The sequence below is a fragment of the Lissotriton vulgaris genome, chromosome 5 (assembly GCF_964263255.1).
Source record: "Lissotriton vulgaris chromosome 5, aLisVul1.2, whole genome shotgun sequence".
NCBI classification, from domain to species: domain Eukaryota; kingdom Metazoa; phylum Chordata; class Amphibia; order Caudata; family Salamandridae; genus Lissotriton; species Lissotriton vulgaris.
The window spans coordinates 597,542,114-597,564,907 of NC_141693.1; positions in this window are offsets into that span (position 1 = coordinate 597,542,114).

Below are 22,794 nucleotides of genomic sequence, written 5' to 3' on the forward strand. Positions count from 1 at the left end.
GCGCACCCCACGTAGCACACTCTCCACTGCAATTGTTGAACGCTGTCTTACCCGGAATGGGCTGCCGAACACCTCGGTTCTTCTCCGGTGTCGCTGGCTCCTCTCTTTCCCGGCAGACGTGTGCTATCTCGCAGGGGCATACACGGCTTCCTCCTACCGGAGTTTTGAAAAACGGTTCCGGTTCACGAAACCACTGCTTCCTGCTGTGTCACCGCCCAGATGGAGAGGGATCTCGCTCGTAACCAGGAAGCCTCCAGTTACCGCAATATTCCAAAAGGTCGTCGTATCCTCTCTGCCTTCCACGCAGAACAACGAAAAGAGCGAGACCACAAAGTAAGTGCAGTTTCTCAGTGCTTTTTATTCCGTGCCAGAGTTACAGCCTGCAATTTCGCCATGACGCGTTTCACCTCGAGAGAGGCTTGTTCACATAGCGTGTCATGGACACAAACGAGGGTTTATAAAGTGCTAGTGCTTAATTTACCACAGCTGTGCAGTTAAATTTTTTTCATTGCATCGACAGTGAAAACATACTATGTTCAGTCTGCAAAATATATACTATTTCTAAAACCAGGAACCTTTATTCTTAAATCGTGACAAGCTACAAAGGAATGTAACGCAATACTGGACCATTTCTCAATATTTTCAAATCCACATGACGAAACAAAGAACACCATATCACCCAATATTGTACCCATCAATTCAATTCAATTCAAATATCTTTATTCGATTGTAAGCATTACAATCATAAAAGTACAATTCATCAACAGACAGTTAAAAGCAATCCGGATAGTTCATTTGTCAAATACAGAGTTCTTTATACAATATGAGAGAAAAAAGCAGCGGGCAGCATGAACATTTTAAAAATATAATAAATACATAAATAATTTCAATATAAAAGATAAAAAAATGCCCAAGGCATTAGCAGCATAATTATCCCTCCATACTTTTCCTGAAAGTGATTGCTAATTTCAAAAAACTTACAAACAAATAAAGTGCAATCGCATTTCAATAGTTGGAGGTAGTGAAGTGCAGGTTTTATCTGTGCAAAATTCAGTTTTTTAAGGCAGGGTTTTAGGTATAGTTTCCGGGGTGTTATGTAATAAGGACATATGAATAAAAAGTGTGCCAGATCTTGCGGAGACTTCCCGTCGCAGCCGCAAGCTGGCAACACCTCACCCCGATGATCCCCACTAGGAGATGGAATAAGTCAAAACGGAACCTTGTTAACAGGTAGCGTTCATAGCCAGTCATAGGCCATGATAAGTATGGTTCCATTTGTTGACAGGTTTTAAGTAGTACGTGTTTCCTAACACTGTCCTTCTGTAACTCAACCTCTTCCCTGTCAGTATACCTGATTGTTAGCATGGCATTTTTTACAAAAATAACATCAGGTTTTGTGATAGAATTTGGGGTTAAAAATAAGTCGGTCCGGCCAATCGCCGACAAGCAGTCCTTGATATACTTCAGCCACGGAACCTTAAACCTTCCATCCAATGTTAGGGCTTCTTTTAATATAGCATGAGTGAGGGGTATATCTTTGTTAAGCCAGCAGTTCAACCAGCACAGTACCGGGTTCACTGCTATTCTATCACTTAGATAGGAAACACCCAACTCCTCATGCACCGAGAAATTTCCAGTTCCCCTTGGCAGCCTCAGTATTTTCTTCAAAAGGTTATTTTCTGTAACCTCTAGGTCCCTCATCTTACAATAACCCCAGAGCTCGCATCCATAACAGGCGACAGCAACACTTTTTGCCTGATATAATTTAAGCAGAGCGGCCGTCGGGCTATTGCCAATTTTTTTCGCAAAGCCAAGTATGGCCGCATTGACACGTGTTACCTCACCCTTCTTTTTAATAACAGCGGGGCCCCAGGATAATTTATGATCTAAAAGGACTCCAAAGTATGAAAAAGTATTAGTGGTACCCATCAATGTGCAGTGCTAGCTGAAGGATAGCCATTACGTACTGTCAGATTGGCCTAGTGCTGTATAGCCAATGCGACTGGTCTATTACTCAGCATTTGACCCTCTCCTCCTCCTCTTATCTCTTTCTAGTACAGCGCCCTTGTGCAAACAGAAATCCAGTACAGTCTTCAACTATTTTCTGTTATTTCCTGCTCGTGGCACCCTTGTCCTATCAAAAAGGGAGTCTCCAATACTCTTCTTGAATTTTTCCTCCTAAGCAGTAGCATCTCATGTGTGAATAAAAGCCATCCCCATGTTCACGTCTGAGGGATATGACAGCATTTATCTACGCAGGTATTTGCCACTCCCGGGGCAATAAAATGTGCTTGATTAACAAAGTAAAGCATAATGCCTCATCACTGCTGCAATAAAATTGTCAATGTCAGTTAGGTTGTTAAGTGTAACATATTGTCACACCACCTTCCAAATATTGGTTGCTAGAATTGTTGCTAGTGCAAGAGCACTTTGACCAAATCTACCTACAAAGGATCTTTCTAGGTGCTTGAAGAATAAAGAGGAGTTAGAATCATCCACCAATTCAATTTACAGTGTAACCCATTTGGCCACACAGTGGTACCTGCTCTCCTTCACAGTCCCCTATACCGTCCGTAACCCACTGGTCATAGGGCAGAGGAAGGGGTACCCACTTGCAGTGGGTGCTGTGTATCCAGTTCTTCCAACTGTCGACTTTCACTGCCGTCCTGGGGGCCAAAAGGACCTGAAGGGGGCCCTTCCAGCGTGGCTTCAAGTTGCTTCTCTGGAAATCCTTTACCAGGTCCCAATCCCCGGGTGGAATCTCGTGGCAAGGGGACTCTGAGTGTTGCTGTAGGGTGTCTGCGAACTCTTGGTGAAGAGAATCGCAGATCTTTAGTCAACTCATACAGGTAATCGATCAACAGGTTGTATTCTATTTCTGAAAACTTCCTAGGTCATAGGACGCCTCAGACATTCGCTGGGCGACCAAACACGACGTTGTAAGGGGACAATCCTGTTCCAGAATGGGTAGTGACCCTTGCAGACATTAAAGCTAGGGGGTAAAGCATCAGGCCAACTTAATCCTGTGCTCTCTTTAATCTTGGCCATTTTCAACTTGATTGTTCCATTATATTGCTCAACCAAGCCGACTGATTGAGGGTGGTTGGCCAAATGGAATTTCTGCCTAATGTGGAGCCCATCACACACCAACTGGATAACCTTGGCAGTAAGTGACTGCCGTTATCACTCCAGATCAAACAGGGCAAACCAAAGTGTCGGAAGAACTCTTTCAAGAGCACCTTTGCCGTCGCCATGGCTGTGTTCTCTTTTGTGGGGTAAGTCTCAACCCATTTACTGAACACACAGACCACCACCAGAACATTCTTCAAATTGTTGACTTGTTCCATTTCGATGTAATCCATCTGGAGTACCTTGAATGGCGTAATAGTGCGTAACTATAAGGCGTAAAGTGTAGTCTGCCGTCATAGTGCCATCTGGTAATTTGGAACAAGAGCCATCAACATATAGCTCCCCTTTGGGTTCAGATAAGGGAACATCGGTCAGGTCTACGCGTCCCTTCGTCTCCTCCTATGTACGGTAAATGCAATCGTGCACATCTGTCTCCTCACTTCCAGAAGGGAGGGATAGTAACGTGGCTGGGTTCAGAGTAGCACATCTTTTGATGGTGACATGAGGTGCAAACAGGGTAAATTCCTAGCTAGTCAGGCGTGCACTGGTAATGTGCTGTGTCTTTGTTCTAATCAAAAGTATGTCCACAGCATGCTGTACCACTACTGTGAGATCAGTATCAAGGACAAGCCCTGTCGGTTGTCAGATAGATATGGCCACTGCCACGGCCACTCTCAGGCAGCTCTGGAGAGCTCTGCCGACGTTGTCTAGCAAAGCAGAAAAGTAAGCACACAGTCTTTGCTTACCTCCAAAGGCCTGTGTTAAAACAGAGAGCGCGAGCCAGCCGGTTTAAGTACGTAGAATACAAACGGCTTCTGGTAGTCCGGCGTGCCAAGCGGAGGTGCAGAGCAAAGCGCTATCGTTAACTGCTCAAAAGCTTACTGACATTCACGCATCCAAGGCAGAGGTTCATGCACATCTTTAGTAACCAAGCGCAGTACGGGCTTTGTTAGTAAAGCAAAGTTCAGGATCCAGTTCCAACAATACGAAGTAATGCCTATGAACGCTCGCACATCCAGCTGCGTCTTAGGGATGGGCATCTTGATTATAGCAGCCACACGCTCAGGTGTTAGTCTCCTCCACTCCTTCGACAGTAGGTGACCTAAATAGGTGACCTTCTGTTGACAATATTTAAATTTTGAGAGGCACACTTTATGTCAATGCTGTGCCAGATTTTTCAGCAATTTAACTGTGCTTTCTCTGCATCCTTTTTTAGTGTCAGCAGCAATGAGGAGGTTGTCAACATACTGGAGCAATACATTATGTGAAGAGAGAACGAGGGAGTCCAGTTGGGCTTTCAAGGCTTGTCTGTAGATACTAGGGCTTTCAGTATAGTCTTGAGGAGCTAGACAGAACCTAAAAATTCTGCTAGCCAGGGAGAACCCAAAAAGGTGTCTACTGTCTGGGTGTATGGGAATGCTAAAGACATTCTTCAAATGTATTACGGAGATGTAGGTGGCAGTAGGGGGAATCATTGTTAGGAGGGCGTTAATGTCAGGAACGACAGGGAACTGAGGAACCACTATCTTGTTCACAGTCTGCAGATCAATTAAAAGTGATAAACATCGGGGTGATCATCAGGGGACCCCAAGGGTGCTCTTTTTAGAATGGGAAGGATAGGCCTATGCACACATTAGCATTTGTCTCCTCAACAACACTAGATGCAATATAGTCCTATATTATCCGTAGCAGCGCCCGTTCCCCAGCCTGTGGCATCTTATACCAGGGAATGCGTAGAAGGATGGCATGGTCCTTAACTCTGATGGAAATCGGAGGTATCTGCAGCAGCCCTATCTCTGTGTCACCCGTAGCCCACAAACTAGACGGCACCCCCTTAAACTCAGCAGGGAGAGGCTCATCTTTCGACAAACATTGCTTAGTGTTCACCAAATTGGTTCCAACTGTCATATAGACACCATCTGGAGAGCACAAAATAGTAGCGTGTATCCTTTTTAACAAATCCAAACCCAGCACATTTTCTACGTAATTTGATGTCAATAAGAAAGGTGAGTCTACAGTGAAAGGACCAACAGTCAAAGCCAAAGGTTCGGAAATGCGGCTCACAACTGGTACGCTGGAAAAGCCTATTAAAATATTATTTTGGGCAGAAAGGGCTCCACGGGGACCAGTGAACGAGAAACAGAGCTATTAATTGCGCCTGTGTCTACCAGGAACTTCTTCTCTGAGCCCTGTAGATCAGCGGTGATGTAGGGTCCTCGCTGGTCAACAGGGATCCAAACTGATCCCCCACCATGTCCCTGGCTGTCCGAGCCATGACTAAGTCCTGTTGTGTCGTCAAAATCATAATCATCTTGGTAATACTGGTGCCCTCTTGGATCATCAAAATAATTCTGCTCTGACCGTTGTGGCTGCTCCTCCTTTCCCAAGTTCACGCCATTTCCAGCTGCTCCTCTGTCTCTCCATCGTGACCCCCTCCCACTCAGAGCCTCAACCTTCTGCGCCAACATGGGGCACTCGCTACACCAATGCCCCTCCTCTTCACAGTATGCACTGGTGAGTGGTAGTTGCCGGACCGGACCAATCCCTCTTCCTCTTCTGCCGCCCCACGATACCTGCTGCATCAACACCTCCGTCTTTAAATGCTTATTTTCCTTTTCTACCTTCTCCTTCTCTTCATTCTCCCTGTGCTCATAATACTGAGCCTTACCTAGGATGACTGATAGGGAGGAAGTTGTCCAAGTACTTTCCAAAGACTGCAACCGAGACTCGATCTCTGGAAGCAGGTTCGTAACAAATCTGTTAACAAACAATCCAATACCTCCCTCCATTGACAAGTTCTGATAGCTAAAGTCCAAGAACACCCCCCCAAACCTAGTAAAGAAATCGGACATGCTTTCATCCTTCTTATGGCGACATGCTGTCAATTTATCCCAATCCACTCTCCTCGGTGGGATCAAAGAGTGCATATATGTTATGATAAGACCGGGCAAAGCCAATATCTCAGCCCTCGGTTTGTCGCCAGGCTTCCTCTCCTGATCCCATGCCATAATCTTGTTCCATGTGCCACCCAATTCCACTACAGGGTTCTGCGTATGCACTTGCCACCAGATATCAACAGGCACCAGCAAATCAAAAAACATCTCTACATCAACTAGCGTCATCACCGTCAAGGACGCAGCCTCGTCAGTTCCTTATAATAGGCAGTAGGATTCTTTCAAGGGTCGGGCAGTTGAGACTTAAGAAATAACACCTCACCTCTTTTTCAAGGGGTATAAACCCACTGTGCCTTAAAACGGCCTTCCACCCGCTTTCTGACCACTTGGTGCTGTGCTTCTCGCAGCTCCGGTATCTCAGGGTGGTAAATGGGATGCACTGCTCCCATTGGAAACTGAGACACTGGTGCCCCGGTATCCAATCAATGTAGCAAACTTACTGAAAACATCATTAGGAGCCATGCCAGTTGTGTACACACTATCTCGAATGTCATAAATAATTTGAGGGGAAACACCATTAAAACACTGTTCCCATAACCGGATCAATGTATTCGACATGCTTAAGCGCATGCTGCTGTACAAAAGGCTCATAGTTTTCAAAACACTCCATACATCCTCCTGTAATGACTGATATTTTGGTAAATATGACAATTGCCCACCACCATCTCAGCATATTGTAGACACTTAGACGGCACTGACTATTGCTTATCATATGCTTTGACATCATCACACAGCATAGGGATGTGTAGGCCTGAAGTTCTCTATATTTCTGACTATATCTTGCTTAGTGGTACTGTTTGCCTATTGGCATGATCTTATGCCTTCTTTCTATGGTTTTGCTCTTTTTAGGGCCTAAAGGCCTATGCTCAAGCGATGCCATGTTCTTTTCTGACACCATCTTGCTGAGCCTCTTTAGGTGAGAGGCTATGTTTTAGTTTTGAGGTGTTGTTCGCTCTTTGCAAACTGGAAGAGACCGGCTCTTATCGGAGGAATGTGCTTATTTTCTGTGCTCCAGACACAACAACAGCTGGCCACTGGGGGTGCATGGGGAGCATGGAGCTTGGTACAGGAATCTGGTGGAAGGCAGGTTGCTTGTTGGTATTTTCCATGAGAGAGAGAGCCTTTCATATTAACGAAGAGCTGTGAACCAGTAAGTCAGTTGGAGTTGGAGTGAGTTTGAGAGAGAGGTCAGTTGGAAGTCAGTTGGAAGAGAGTTGGAATTCAGTCAGTTGGAGTTCAGTTCAGTTGGAGCTGTTGGTTGTTGTGGGAGTTCAAGCGAGAGCTGGAGGGAGTTCAAGTGTGAGGTTGAGTTATGGCAGTCTAATGCAGCAGAGCGGTCCAGACGTGTATCCGTGATTGCAGAGCAGAGTCCTGAATGAACCAAAGAGAGAGAGAGAGGGACCAGTTCAACTGCCAATGCTGGAATATACAAAAACATGGTGAGGTGTTCTAAGAATGTTTTAATTATACCTGTTTATGCTTAATCACTTTTTCCTTTCAGTTTCCTATGTGCATGTATGTGTTGGTGATTGCTAGTCATTTTCTTCTTCCTTGTCATTCTATCATTGTGTAATAAAGAGACCCCAATGTGCATTAGTTTCATTTGTTTGTTGTCTCTGAAAGAGAGTGTGGGTACTTCTTAGCCAGGTGCTGACGTACAGAAGGATGTGTGATTCCCTTCTTACAGGTAACTGATGACAGGAAGGTGCGCTGCTTTTAATCAGGGATGACTACAAGCGTAATCTGTATTTCATACTTCTTGTGAGGGAAGGTCAGGCCCCTTTCCAAGGTAAGGGAAATTGGCTCCCATCAAGAACGTCCAAATTATAGGTGTTGCTGATTTCGCACCAGGGTGCGTTGCTGATTCGCACCAGGGTGCGTTGCTCGCGTAGATGCGCGTTGCTCATCGGGAGTCGTTGCTGATTTCGCACCAGGGAGCTATGCTGATTCGCACCAGGGTGCGTTGCTCGCGTAGATGCGCGTTGTTCGTCGGGAGACGTTGCTGATTTCGCACCAGGGTGTGTTGCTGATTCACACCAGGGTGTGTTGCTCGCGTAGATGCGTGTTGTTCGTCGGAAGGTGTTGTTGATTCGCACCAGGGTGCGTTGCTCGTGCAGATGCCCGTTGATTCACCGGAAGGTGTTGGTTTTGTTGCATTATTGTACAGATTCCCTAAGACTTTGACTCCAGATCTTTGGTATTTTTAGTTATATATGTGTTAGTTGTTAGTATTATTCCTTTCTCAGACAGGTATTCTAAAAGTGTTGTTGTTTTCAGGCATTCTGGGAAGGGATGGTGCACGTAATGTCCTGATAGTTGGCAGAAGCCCAGAGTTTCTAAGCAGAAATACAGGATTTTCAGGTCATTACACCTCCAAACTATAAATCGGACTCGAAGCCCACTGAGAGACGTGGTCAGCCACCATTCTCTTCTCCTCATCACCCACATCAACGTTTGGGGTACCTTCTGGAGGCACAGGCTGCTTTTCCTCTAAGCGAGCATCAGCAAAGCAACAACTGCATCTAAAACAGCAAAGCTTGCTAAAACAAGGAATTTTTGACAACAAGGAGAAAACAAAATCACTAATTTGGGGAAAAAGTCACTACCAACGTCTGACAAAACACCCCAACCCAGCAATCGTTCCACAGACCGTACCAATTTCAAGACTGTCTAAAGACTATCCCGAGACAAGACCAAGAGGCAGCTCGCAGACTGCACCAAAACTAAGACAGTCCGAAGACTGTACCAAGACAAGGAGATAGGCTTTAGCCCCAGACCTTTTCAAAAGTAGACCACATTTCCAAGTGGCCTGGCAGAGCATTCACAAACACTTTGTATCTCAAGGGTCAGCAAACCCAACAAGTTCAAGCAAACCAGGAACAGTCCCCAGACCTTTTTCAAAAATACCAAGAACCAAGACAAACTCACCTGGTGCACACAGGTCAAGCAAATATATTCTCCACTGCCAACTCTTTGAACCAAGCATCAATTCCAAGGGTGTTGCCTTTCAGGGCCCCAGCCAGGGTGACCAGTAGACGATGAGCCACCTGATTAGGCTACGAGTGCAAAGCTCTATCGTGCAGTGTACTCTGATCCGCCCATCCAACCAGACGTAACCCCATCCTCCTTACACCAGATTATGGGCGAGGATGGGACACCCGATGGAGGAGTACCTGTTCGGGCGCCATATGAAGGAAGTGACCTGAAATGAACCACTAGGGTCATGTGCGACCACCTCTATGCCTTCCTAAAAATGAAGAGTCGATCAAACAGTAGAGACTACAAACCAGTTCGTTTATTAATTATACGATGCAGTGGAGCGCAATCTGACCCGTCCCCTGAGGGGATGGCAAAGGGGGTCTGGTCTCCCTCCACATGATAGTATAAATTATACCCTCCCAGCAGCTCTCAGTTCCCACCCAAACTGGAATTTTCCAGCTCAGGCCAAGGTGAACAAAGAAGGCACATAAGAAGACATCCTAGGCTAAGGTTATTTGGCAGCTCTCTGCCATGTAAAGATGTGGGAACGAGTGTATCTCACAGTATCACAGTATTTAACAGTAAATTGTGCATTCATTAGTGCAACAGAGCGGCAACCTTGAGAAGTACGAGCTGAAGGGTGCTGGGGCAGCCTCTCTACTGAGGCAAACATTTTGAGACAGACCCTCGATCTTCGTCACAAAAGAACATGGCGTCAATAAAGATGGCGCCATGCATGCTAAATTTAGTCCAAGGCAAAGGTTAGAACATGGCGAAGGGAGCAGCTTAACTCTGTGCATTACGGAAAGAACATTTCAAACCTAACATACTATAAATGTAATACAAATTAGGGCCAATCTGATATACACCAATCTTAAGAATATGCGGTAAAAATAAAGAATTACTACTGGCAGACTAAACCATCTGACATAATTAAGTCTTAACAACAAGAAACAAACAAGACATTTAGTAATGGCAATGCAGAAAATTAGGAAAAGAATGTGATGATGAGAATAGGATTTATTTTCTCTTTGCCTATGCATGAGTAAAGACAGATTATCTAACTAACTTTAACCTAGTTAGTATAACTGGGTGTAGAAAGGTGGCTCTATATATGGTGTACTAAAACAAAGTACACTGTGCAGAGAGTCAGGTGGATCCCTTACTGGTACACAGAGGTTAAATTAGGTAATACTAATTTTCTTTTTGTGGTTGTGTGGGCGAGCAGTTAGGATTATCAGCAGGTAGAGCTAAGCATTTGTTATACTCACAAAGGCAATAAATGAGACACACACAGTTAAAAATAAATCTGAGACCAATTTATATACATTAAATCGTTTTTATGTAATTTTTAAGAATAAGAACACAATTCTAATGTAAATATTTTCAGAGTTATGATTTTTCAAATTTCAGAAAATATATTCAATCAATCAATCAATCGATAACTTTATTTCGGTCACATCAGACCATAAAAGCACATTTATAACATACATACAAACAACGTCCAAGTTAATAAATAAAATTAAACAATATAAAACAATCATATTTACAATCATTTACCACATTAAAATAACGCTTCCACTATCCCAGTTTTAACACAGAGGGATTTATTACAATTTATTGAGAAAACTAATTAAGTTAAAAACAAATTCCAAATATCCAAGTGCATCAATACCTTCATACTTATCACTTTCATAGAAAACAAGTATACAGTTCCATAGTTAGTTACTTTAAAATGCTCCTACGTTTGTGCCAAAATATATTCACTTCTGTGCACAATTACTCACCATTGAAAACATTGAGGAAAAAGCTAAAAACTGCATATAAAATCAGGCAATGCTTGCATGAAGTTCACCGTCTCATTTTAGGTCGATGTTAGGATCAGATCCAAAGTTCCAACAGGAAAAGTTCGGGAGTGCCCCAATTCAGCCAGGAGCAGAGTGCTGAGGGTCTTGGGAGGTGGTATGCAAAGACAAAGGGGTCCACTTGAAGATACACTGCACAGGTGGACTTACAGGCATGTTTGGCGGGCCTCCTTGGAGGAGGGAGGTCACAACGGCCTTGGGACCAAGAGAGTACAGCTGGTTCATCATTCCCGGGGCTGGTGGGGCCGGGTGCAGAGTAGATAGGCCACCCAGGCATTGTGCGTCTTGAGGTCCTCGCGGTCAGGAGCAGGCAACTTGTAGAGGCGTTCTCCAGACGGTTGGACCACTCAGGTAGTGGGCCTCAGTCTATTGACATCTCTCAATGGTTCCTTGCTTCTTGGTTTGTTGGAGTCCGCAGTGGACACTTCTTCTCAGGGCTTGCAGTTTGGGGCCCGGTACCCTGGAAATTGATACGGTGCAGCTCGGGTATGTCCTGGTGTCTCCAAACTTGGTGAGGAGACAGCTCTGACCCTCTAAATCTGTTGTACCTTTACTTGCTTTGGTGCTGCGTCGAGGTCGTTGCAAAGCAGCAAGTTAGCCAACCATACTTCATGGATTTGGTGTTTGAGGTGTGCAGGGGAGTGAAACCTTTACTCCAAGGGAGCTTCTTGGCAATAACGCGAAGGCTGGAGGAGCTCCAGGGTTATTGGAGGCCTCACAATTGCAGGATGAGACAGCACACCACAATTATTGAGTCTTCCATGCAGCAGACAGGGTTTGATGCCAATTTCTTCTGTAGGAGGACGTCAGTCTTTGGGCAGCCACTCTTCCTTGTCCTTTTTCTTCTCTTATCCGTTGAGTCTGATGTTCAGGTATCAGGGTGCCACCAAAATACTGAATTTAGGGAATAACAAGGGGCAACAGGTAGTAGTTTTATGGTGTACAGACCCTTTAGTGACCACTTCCAGTGGAAAGAGGCACTACCCTAGCCCTGGTAGTTTGTTTCTTCATCCTCCCAAAATGGTAGAATTTCAAGAGAGGGGTTCACCTAGAATGGCCTGCCTTACTCTAAGGGTAGTGCAGGCTAAGTGGGGACCTAGCTCATATTATAATACATTTTCCCACCTTTCCTCCCCCCAACAGTGGAGCAGGAAAAGGGACTTGGCCTACCCCACCATCTGGAGGCTCCTGGGTTGAATGTCAAAGGTGGCATCGCCTTTGAAGATCCCGCCCAGGAAGGGCCTCCTCTCCTGGAGGAAATGTGTGAATCACTTCCGCCTGGAGCTGACTTTGTCTCTGTCCTCTGACAGCACTGGCTCTCAATACATGAGGGCAGAAACATGTCTGGTGGTTGTAGACTGGTGAAAACAAGCCAGAGACCACAACAGTGCTTGGTGGGTTTTCAGGGGACCCTCTAAAAGGGTTTCCTGTGTGAAAAAAACACCACTGGCGTCAGTGATGATTTATTAACACAAGATGTTTGGTACCAAACACCTTACAAATCAGTGAAGCCATCATGGAGCTAGGAAACTCTTGTTCACAAGTATCCAGAGCATGTTCACTATGGCTTCCCTGTTCACTTACAATAGCTCAAAGTAGAATAGACATTGTAGGGGCATATCTGCTCATGCTGGTATCCCCACAGGGCTAAAGGCCTGCAGTATGGGTGACTTACCTATACCTTATGCCGTGCATGGGTGGCATGGCAAACAGAGCTGTGTGCCATGTTGACTCTACGGATTTCTCTGAACCAAGACATGCATCCTGCAATGGCAGTATGGATAGTCTTGGTGAGGGGTCCCTGGGGTGGCATTCAACATGCTGCTTCCACAGTGGACTCTCTCCAGTACTCACACCATAGATACTAGGGGTACCATCTACTAGGGACTTACAGGGGTAGCAGAAGATGTGCCAATTGTGGTACAGTGATTAGGAAAGAGACCTGGCACTGGGAACCTGTTTACCAGGGACCCAGTGCACATACAGTTCGAAATCAGGTACCATTCAAAAAGTGGGGCTGACTATGTCAAAAAGAGGCACTTTCCTGGACTGGGGAAACCCTACGTTGATTCAGTAAAGAAGATATGTTTCAGAATTGTGGAGACCTTCTGTAGAACCTATTTCAAGTCAGAAGTATTGTATAGCATAAAGGTACACAACAGAGAAAAGGCAAAGATGTCTGTACCTCTCAAAGTCTAAAAGGAATCTGTGTAAAGCTAAGGCATGATCACAAATTAAATACACACAAGAACCATTGAGAAACTTGCATCACGTGTCTCAGGGCTGGTCCACCTTCTCATGGTAAAACTTTGGCAACTATGCTTGAAACTCCCTTCTTCTGATCCGCATATTAGAATGTCCTTGGATTCTTTCCTTCTCCTGATACAGCATGGACCTTCATCCTACCTTTGCTCGTTAGAGCATCTCATCCTTTCCAATGATAATTCTTTTGAGACTCACTATCTCCAACACAATGCATCTTTCACTAACCAGGAGATCATATGAATGCACCTACAGAGGAGAGAAAAACATTGCAACCAAGCAAGCTTTCAGTTTGTAGGTTAAACATAAAAATTCAAATGATTAAGGCCTTTGTTAAAGTTAACATGGCAATCATTCAGTACATGTGTAACTGCATGGTTATTGGTACATGTATTGTTATATTACAAACTCTGATTACCATTTAAATGAACGCCTGGTTTTACTGGAAATAGCAATATTATTCAAACCACCCAAAAGCAGATATATATATATGAGAATTACAATTTGGTGACACTATAAGGAAAACATTAGTATGCACAGTCATATAAATGTTGAGATTTTACAGTAAATGTAACTTCTGAATCTGTTAAAGTGCACCACATTACGTTAATGATATTAAATCACACAAATACATGAGATATATGGCATGGTCAAAATTAAAGAGGGTGGAGCTATAATTATGCTGCTCCATTACTTTTACCGTATTTTATAACAAAAGTGTTCACATTAAATCAAAAAAAGCCTCATATTGTTTAAATTTCTTTTGACAAGAAAACTTTACAGAGACAGAGGTGTATGGAGGTTTCAGGAATGGGACAAACACACACAGACACTCACTAAATAAGACTGTACGGAAACTGGAAATATCAGTTATGGATAAATGAAACGGGAATAGTCTACTGACCCTGCTTATTTGACTGGTCTTTTAAAATGTTTTCTACAGATTCCAAATACATCTATTCGCACCGATTGTGCCTGTGGGTTCTGTTTTTTAGGTCGAGTTCACTCGAACCTATTGTTGTCAACCCAAAAGCTGACTTTTTACGATCCGGATTCTCAACAGTTCACGTGAAATCAGGTGACCACAAGCTCCTTCGTGCACAAGCTTGCATTTCCCCACAGGCTTCCCCCTGCCAGCAGCAATCGAAGGGTTCCGCTGCCCCCCCCCCCCCCCCCCCGCCGTCATTTATTCACGGCCGTAGGCCGTGACTTCAAAGGGTTCCGCTGCCCCGCCTCCTGCTTCACGGCCATCTGTTCCCCTCTCTCTCCCCTAATTATCTTTCCCTCTTCCTTGTTTAAACTGGCACACCTTACTTATACTTCGTTTTTAATTTAATTTAAATTTATCCCCAACACCCCTTCCTCGCATCTCCATGTGCAATCAATGTGGTTTCTGTAAAACTTTTGTAATGCAAATGTTAAATTAAATAAACAAATGCTGCTTGCATAATCAGTGCCTTGAGGCATTACTCGCAGCCGCTGGCAGGCAGGGAGGGCGCCTCCTCCTCGCACAGATTAGAGCATCTCGTGACCCCAATTAAATAACAGCTGTTCCGCGCGCTTGTCCGGAGTACTACCTTGTACTAAGCGGCAACACTGGGGCTGAAATCCAGACGTGCGCAGTGTAGCTTAAGCAAACGTTGGAGGCCCAGGAGCAGCAGTCATCGATGCTAGTGGCGTCTGCCAAGCCAGTTCAACAAGCTCTCCAGAGAAGGGGATATGATTTATCCTACCAGCAGTACCTTGACACACGCACTAACCAGGCAGCCCACCCCCTCCCTCTACCACATCAAAGGCAGCCCAGCCTCCTTCCCCCAGCGTGCGCTCTGCCTCAGGCCAGTGCCAGTCAGATTCAGGGTCCAGCGAGGAACCTTCTGCAACTATAACATAAGTTAGTGCCCTTCCGGCACCCCTGCCCCAAGCACACTGAAGGGGAACCGAAGTAGCGTAAAGGCAAGAGCTGCTGCCTTTGTGTAATATAACTGGTGCTCATGTAATGCTCTCCAATAATTTTGGGCCGAGTTCACGCTTATATAAAACTGCAAAAAATTACTGCACCACAACTTCCCATATACCTCTATTTAACTTTTATTGATGCCGTACCATACTGTATTTTTAACATGCAGTTGAATGCCAAATCGTTATGCAAGAGCTCAGGCAAGACTGATGACAGACTCACTAAATCTTTGTAGCTACAGTTCCCAGAGTTGATAAACAGACTATAGAAACATTTGACCAGTGTGCATCCCAGAGCTTTGAATCATGTCCTAAACCTATACAGGGTGCTTAATGCAGCTGACTCCAGGCCTTGGCATGTAGCTGAAACAAGTCAGGAGGCACTGACAGCAGTACCACAATGGCACCGACTTCAGTTAACACTGTGTGCATGCCTGCAGACTGAATGTATAATAGCTACAATATTAACAGTCATAACATTGGCATTCTTGCTATTGCGTCTACAGCTCATGTCAAGTTAATGATATGGAAAGCAACTCATGTCGGATGTGGGTGTGCATGTTTGTCGTGCTTACAGAACTCAGTGATACCATCCCTTTCAAACTTCATTGCTCTCACTCTCCATCTGTTGACACACGCACTAACCAGGCAGCCCACCCCCTCCCTCTACCACATCAAAGGCAGCCCAGCCTCCTTCCCCCAGCGTGCGCTCTGCCTCAGGCAAGCATCTCTCCTCCCATAATTATTCACTGCAGGGCCTGCGTCTCATCACCCTTCCTCCCAGTCCCCACAAGCAGGCTTCTCCAGTGGCTGCATGCAAATCTGAGCCCCAACCTCTCTGACATTGCATCTCTCTTTCCATTTGTCTTCCCCAGCCTCTATCTTTCTTTCTGACTATTTTTGTTTCTTTCTAGTAGCAGCTCTGCCTTTCTCCTTCTCTCTCTGATGTATTAGGTTCGCACCTATCTGCAAATCTTTACTGCTTGTTTTTTTTTTTCCTCTTTCTTTTTTCTCTCTCTGTCGATTGGCCTCTGCCCGCCTGCGCCCCTGTGCCTTTCAGCCTCGTGGGGGTTATCTAAGCAGCTGTCAGTTTCCACTGCTTCCACTTCGCTGCAGCTATCGGTGTGTATTTGTCAGGAACTCGGTTCCTGTTGCTTTGTGTTTGTGGTCCACCGGTGACTGACGGTCACTCTCTGCCCCTGTGCTGATATGCCTGCCAGTATCTTCCTCAGTTTATTGGCGTCGGTCTTTACTTTACTCATTCTGTCCTGGCATTTAATTTCACTTCTGAGACATATTTTGGGTAAACAGGGCTCTGTGACACCCTCAGCCTCATACTTAAACTACAGCTGAATGTGCTCACCCCTCAGCCTGGCCGCCATGTTAGCCCTCACTCTACCGCCCTCGCTCTACCGCCCTCATTCTACCGCCCTCACTCTACCGCCCTCACTCTACCACTCTACTGCCCTCACTTGACCGCCCTCTACCACCCTCACTCTACCGCCCTCACGCTACCACTCTACCACCCTCACTCTACCACTCTATCGCCCTCATTCTACCACTCGACCGCCCTCACACTCCAAATACCACTCAGTGCCACATAATTACACGCCACATAATTACACTGCACTCAATTCAACATACACTTCAAATACGACTAGGTGCCACATGATTACACGCAACATAATTACACTCTACTCAATGCCACATAAATACACTTAATCTGTCGAGCGAATTATCGCCCTCACTCTGTCTATCTATCACACTCTATCCACTCTCCCCTCCCTCTCTCAAATCCCACTCTCTCCTCACTCACTCCTCTCTCCCCTCTCCTCACTCACCCCTCTCCTCTCCCCATCTCCCCTTTCACCACTCAACACTCTACCCTCTCACCACTCACCACTACACTCCCTCTCCAATCCCTCTCTCTCTCCTCACTCACCTCTCTCTCGCCTCACTCTCCTCTCCTCACTCACCCCTCTCCTCACTCTCTCCAGGCCTGACTCTCTCCTCCCCTCTCACCACTCTCCCCTCTCAACACCACTCTCCTCACCATTCTCCCCGCTCCTAATTGCATTTTTTGACACCACATCAAAGGGCTTCTCCTCCCCTAATTATTTTTTTACGGCCGGCCGGCCGTACTTTAAGTTTCACGCGCGCCATACAACATACAACCACACATACAACCACACGCACAACCAAACCGTCAGTGCACAGTTTCACCAGGCACAGACACCATCAGTCGTCAGTGCATGCTTTCACCGGGCACAAACACCACCAGCTATCAGTGCATACTTTCACCGGGCACAAACACCACCAGCCGTCAGTGCACGCTTCCACCAGCCACACACCACCAGCCGTCAGTGCACGCTTTCACCAGGCACACACCACCACCAGCCATCAGTGCACGCTTTCACCAGACACACACACACACCACCAGCCATCAGCCATTCGCAGGGCACAAACACCACCAGCTGTCAGTGCACACTTCCACGAGGCACACACCACCAGACGTCAGTGCACGCTTTCACCAGGCACACACACACCACCAGCCATCAGTGCACGCTTTCACCAGTCACAAACACACCACCAACCGTCGGTGCACGCTTTCACCAGGCACACACAAGTGTGGCTCACTGGTTAGAGCAGGCAGACCCTGAAGCAGAGGTCAGACCCGGGACCAGGGTTCAATTCCCGACGCGGCAGGGTCTTGAGCTCAAATGTCCACAGTCTCGATAATTCTCGCTTCGGTGCATGACCTAATCATGGGTTCACACTCTGCAACTCTGGGCATTAAGCTTGCTTAATCTCCACAACGGCCCCCCGCGGCGGGATGCCTGGCTTTCACCTTGGGGATGCCCTGTAGGGGCTATCTCACAGGGAAAAGCCAGGACGGGTTCCCAAGGCAAGCGCTTAGAGACCCCTGGGTGATAAGCGCTATCTAAATCCAATATACAATCCAATACAATACACCACCAGCGTCGGTGCCCGCTTTCACCAGGCACACACACCACCAGTCGTCAGTGCACGCTTCCAGCAGGCACACACCACCTGCCGGCAGTGCACACTTCCACCACAGCACCACTCAGCACAACAACAGCATCACTCAGGGGCACTACAACATCACTATGCGCTACAACAGCATCACTTGTCCCCAAAACAACATCACTCAACGCCACCACAGCATCAATCTGCGCAACCATTCAACAACAACTGGTTCAAATATTTTCTGTCAATGTTTCAAGCTTTATTACAAATGTCATAAAAAGATGTTAAATGTTTTCACTTCTGTTCTTGTTAAAACATTGTGATTTGTCAGATCAATACATGTAAGACAGGGGAAAACTAAACATGTACCTTTACTAATGCTATAGATGTAACATTTGCTAACTTTATAACTATTGGCATTTCTAATAACAAAATTAATACTTTTATATTTTGAAAAACATAAACAAAAATTTTTTTTTTTTACATTTTACACACCAAAAGCTCACACTTTTCTATTGCGAGACCTATTGCATTGCAAATGCTTGTTAAACATTTTGCTCTCACTTTGACATTTATAGGGACAGGCATTTCAGCACATGTTGGCTTTTGGTATACGGTATTGTTCCACAGGTAACTAGGCCATTTACTGAAGAACAATACATCAGTGATGCTTGCTATTGTTTTTGTTATTTTAGCTTATACGGTCTTAGGTCTTGTAGGGTGTATTCTGCAGGATGAATGAGACAGTTCATCTATTCTCCAAATGTTGCTCCTAACAATCATTATGAAGACTCAAGCTCCCCAAAAATATAATTAGAAGCAATTAACAGACAAACATTGCAAAGCCAATAGATACGCTGGTTGTTGTCTGCCTTTTCCACTTTGTCAATGCTTGCTTTATTTTGTCATGATTTTTGCAAAACTTCATTGTTGGAGAAGCTGGAAGGCCCCAATTAAAAGTGAAAATATGTTTTGGTCTCAGTCCCTGGTGTGTGGATGTACTCATTGTGAAAGGGCAGAATGCCGCCATTCACAGTGAACATGGCTGCTGGGACGGAAATGGCCTCTACATGGGAATGGATGTGCACCTCTGCCCTTAGTGCCCAACTGCACTGATGCTGATTTTTGTTGTCATAGGCAAGCACAGATCATGAGTATGCACCATGACATAGGCTTGTCTCATGGGCTGCAGTCTTGTTGGACTGGGAGGGGCATCCAAATCGCTCTCTTCAAGATGGTTAGAGGCTACTGCCTTCACCAGGAGTTAAGTAGCAGGAGCACGGTGGTGGCAGCATAGTAATCAGCAGGGGTGAAAAAATCCCTTTTAACCTGAGTCACTAGAGTGAGCCCTAACTTCTGCTACTGTGTGCTTAAATCACTCTTGGCCTTCATTGGTTTGGTGTGTAGTTGTGAGTAGCGCATGAGTAGAGTACCTGCGTGGGTGTATGTGTGACTAGGAAGGGTATAATACAGGGATAATGTAGAACTGATCACTGTTTGCATGGGGAGTGTATGTGCTGCGTGCATATGAGCCTGTGAGTGATACAATAAATGAAGAATGTAGTGCTGTGCAGTGTGTGCCTGTTAAATGTATGTGCTGGGTGTATGTGTGCCTATGAGTTGTACAGTACATGAAGGATGCAGTGCTTTGCAGTGTGTGTAGATTGCTCCCATTGCCTGTGTTGTGGGGGTATCAGCTTTAGAGTCCCTCCTGCTGTGACAGACTGCTTTCAAGAAGAAGAGAAAAGCAGAGGAGTGGGCACTTTAAAAGAAACAGACCCCCAACATAAACCTCAACAACAGTCTCTAAATAACATTTAGGTCCTTAGTATGACTATGGCGGTCCATAGGACAGCCATAGTTGTGGTAGCTGCCCGACCACCACCAGACTGTGGGACCACCTGCAGTATTTTAAGTGTGGCGGTTGGACCACCGCTGAACCGCTGTGAGAAAGGGCCACGTCCCCCACCTTGTTAAAGAGCTTCTTCCCTCAAGGTCCCGGACCTCGCCATCCGATCCTGTGGTGTCCCTAGCAACCCGGACTCCACTCCCCTCTCCTTCTTTGCAGGAACCAATCGCGACGAGCGGAAACCCGGAAGGACTCCCCAGTAACTCCGGATGTCCCTCACCCAACCTGGAGGCGGAGTGCAGAAAAGCCGGAACCGAAGACAGCAATTTGTTCAAGGAGTTGGACTCGTGGCAGAAGACGGCTTTCGAAGAACCTGAGGAGAAGAGCGGTGAAGCTGAAGAAGACGAAGAAGTCTGGACCGAGGACTGGTGGAGTCCGGTGGAGGAGGCTGGAGAGCGGCCGCAACTCGCGGGAGAGTTGCGGCGGGGCACGTGAGTAACGACCCCCTTGTATATTAAGAGTGTAAATAGCAGTATCCTAAATAGTCACGCCCTCACCTTGCACCCAGCACTGTATATAGTGTATAGTACCCGTTTTCAGTCACGCGCACAACTGTATATAAGACCCCGCACTTGTCTGTCACTCCGTCACCCTTCTGCCCTCCTAATCTTCCTCTTTCCCCCTCTTGACCCATCCCCTACCTTCCTCACGCTCAGTTCAAATCCCGCACCCCTGGTGAAGGTATACGGCACCGGCCTATCCTAGCTAGTCAGACTAACGGCCCTTTTCTCACTCTCTCCTTCCCATACCTCAGAGGAACCATCATCCTGGTGACCTGCCGACTAGACCCCGGTGGAAGAAGCCCCAACCCGACTTCCGGCCAAGCACCACCCCTTCTCGAGGAACCATCGTCTCGATGTCTGGCCAAGCACAACTTCAAGACCCTTCTTCCCTGCATTTCGCTGCTCTCTCCCCCCCCTCCGAACTATTACTGAACCCTGTATATTGACAATAAAACTGGCTCAGAGATAGCCCACTATATACGGCCTCCACGCCTGTTATTCCGGTCCGCGTACACCCCACGATCACAGGTGGTGTCAGAAGTGGGATAGTCCGGAAGCATGGAGGCCGCTGTAAAAAAAACTGGCGGAGACACAGGAGCAGTTGGGGAAGCTAATGGAGCAGTTCCTCAAGACGGCCGAGGACGACTGGGGACAGTTACACGATGTCCTGAAAGGCCAGGGGGCAGCCCAGGACCAAGCTTTGGGCAAGCTCACCGACGTACTCGGCCAACAAAGACCAGTCGCTTCTCTTCCCTCTGTGGTTCTCCAAAAGTATGTACCGGGAGAAGACCCGGACTTCTTCTTTACCAATTTTGAGCGTCTGGCCCAAGCCGCTGCCTGCTCCTCTGACCGTTGGGGTCACTATCTGGGTCCTCTGCTGACCGGCGAGTTACAAGCAGCATACCAACAGGCCAATATCCAGGGACAGACCCCTTATATTGACATTAAAACATGCATCCTGGAACGCCTAGGTATAGACAACGAAACATATAGGGTAAGGCTGCGCCAGGCCAGAGAAGGGCCACAAGAAACCCCTCGGGCTCTGTCTTTTCGCATCAAAGATCTGGCCGATCGCTGGCTGCGATCCGCCATGGCCACAAAAGAAGAAATCCTCTCCAAAATATACCTGGAGCAGTTTTTGGCATCCCTGCATCCTTCCACACAAAAATGGGTTCGCCAACACGCCCGCCTCACACTGGAGAACGCGACAGAGATCGCCAGTGCCTACAGCCGGGCACAGGACTTCCAGAAGCCGAAAGATGAACACACCCACCGTCCCCAAACCCATAACCACAACCGGGCCCAAGGCCTCCCTTACCCAGGAAACCGGAGCCCGCTCCTCTTTTCCCCTACCCTGTTATCCCTTGACCACCCCCACCCAGACCTCAGTGTTACCACTGCGGGGGATATGGGCATATCGCCCGAGTGTGCCCCCAGAAAGAAGAACCTATGGAGGTGGGTGTCGCCCGGAACTTTGTTTGCCTCACTGCGGAAGCTGCCCCTCCCAGATTCCACTGCCCGGTGAGAATTGATGGACACCCGGTTCTAGCCCTTGCTGATACGGGTTGCAGACAGAGCTTACTCCGACCCCAAGAGTTGCCAACCCCGGTGGGACCAGTGACCGGTACAGTAGCCATCCAGTGTGTACATGGTGATACGAAACTGTACCCTACTGCCCGGGTTCGGGTTCAACACCCTACGGATCAAGGAAGCACGCTGGCTGTTGGACTTATACCCAACCTCCCGCAGCAAGTAATACTGGGAAGTGACTACTCAGGACTTCCCTGTCTTCTCCATGATACCACTGACTACTTGGAGAAATGGTGGTCGGAAGCCCCGTTTCCCCACTGCCATTCATCCTCAGAAACGTCAGCCAGACCCTACAAAACAAAAACCCAAAAGAAGAAAGAGAAGAGGAACTACGCAACAGCTTTTCCCATTCGATTGGAAGAACACCCCTGGGAAACAGACAGGGAATTCCGCGCTGCCCAACAGGAGGATCCCGTCCTACAGGATGCGTGGGGGCGGGCCCTGGACAATGAAGACCCCCTACAAGTAGGTCCCTACTTTTATAAAAAGAACCGCCTTTTGTACAGAAAGGGGGGGGCAACAAAAACCACAATTGATAATCCCAGGGCCCTTCCGCGATAAGGTGTTATTTCTCGCCCACAGTCACCTACTGGGGGGCCACTTTAGCGATGAGAAGACAGGGCAGGGGATCCTGGAAAAATTCTATTGGCCAGGCGTCT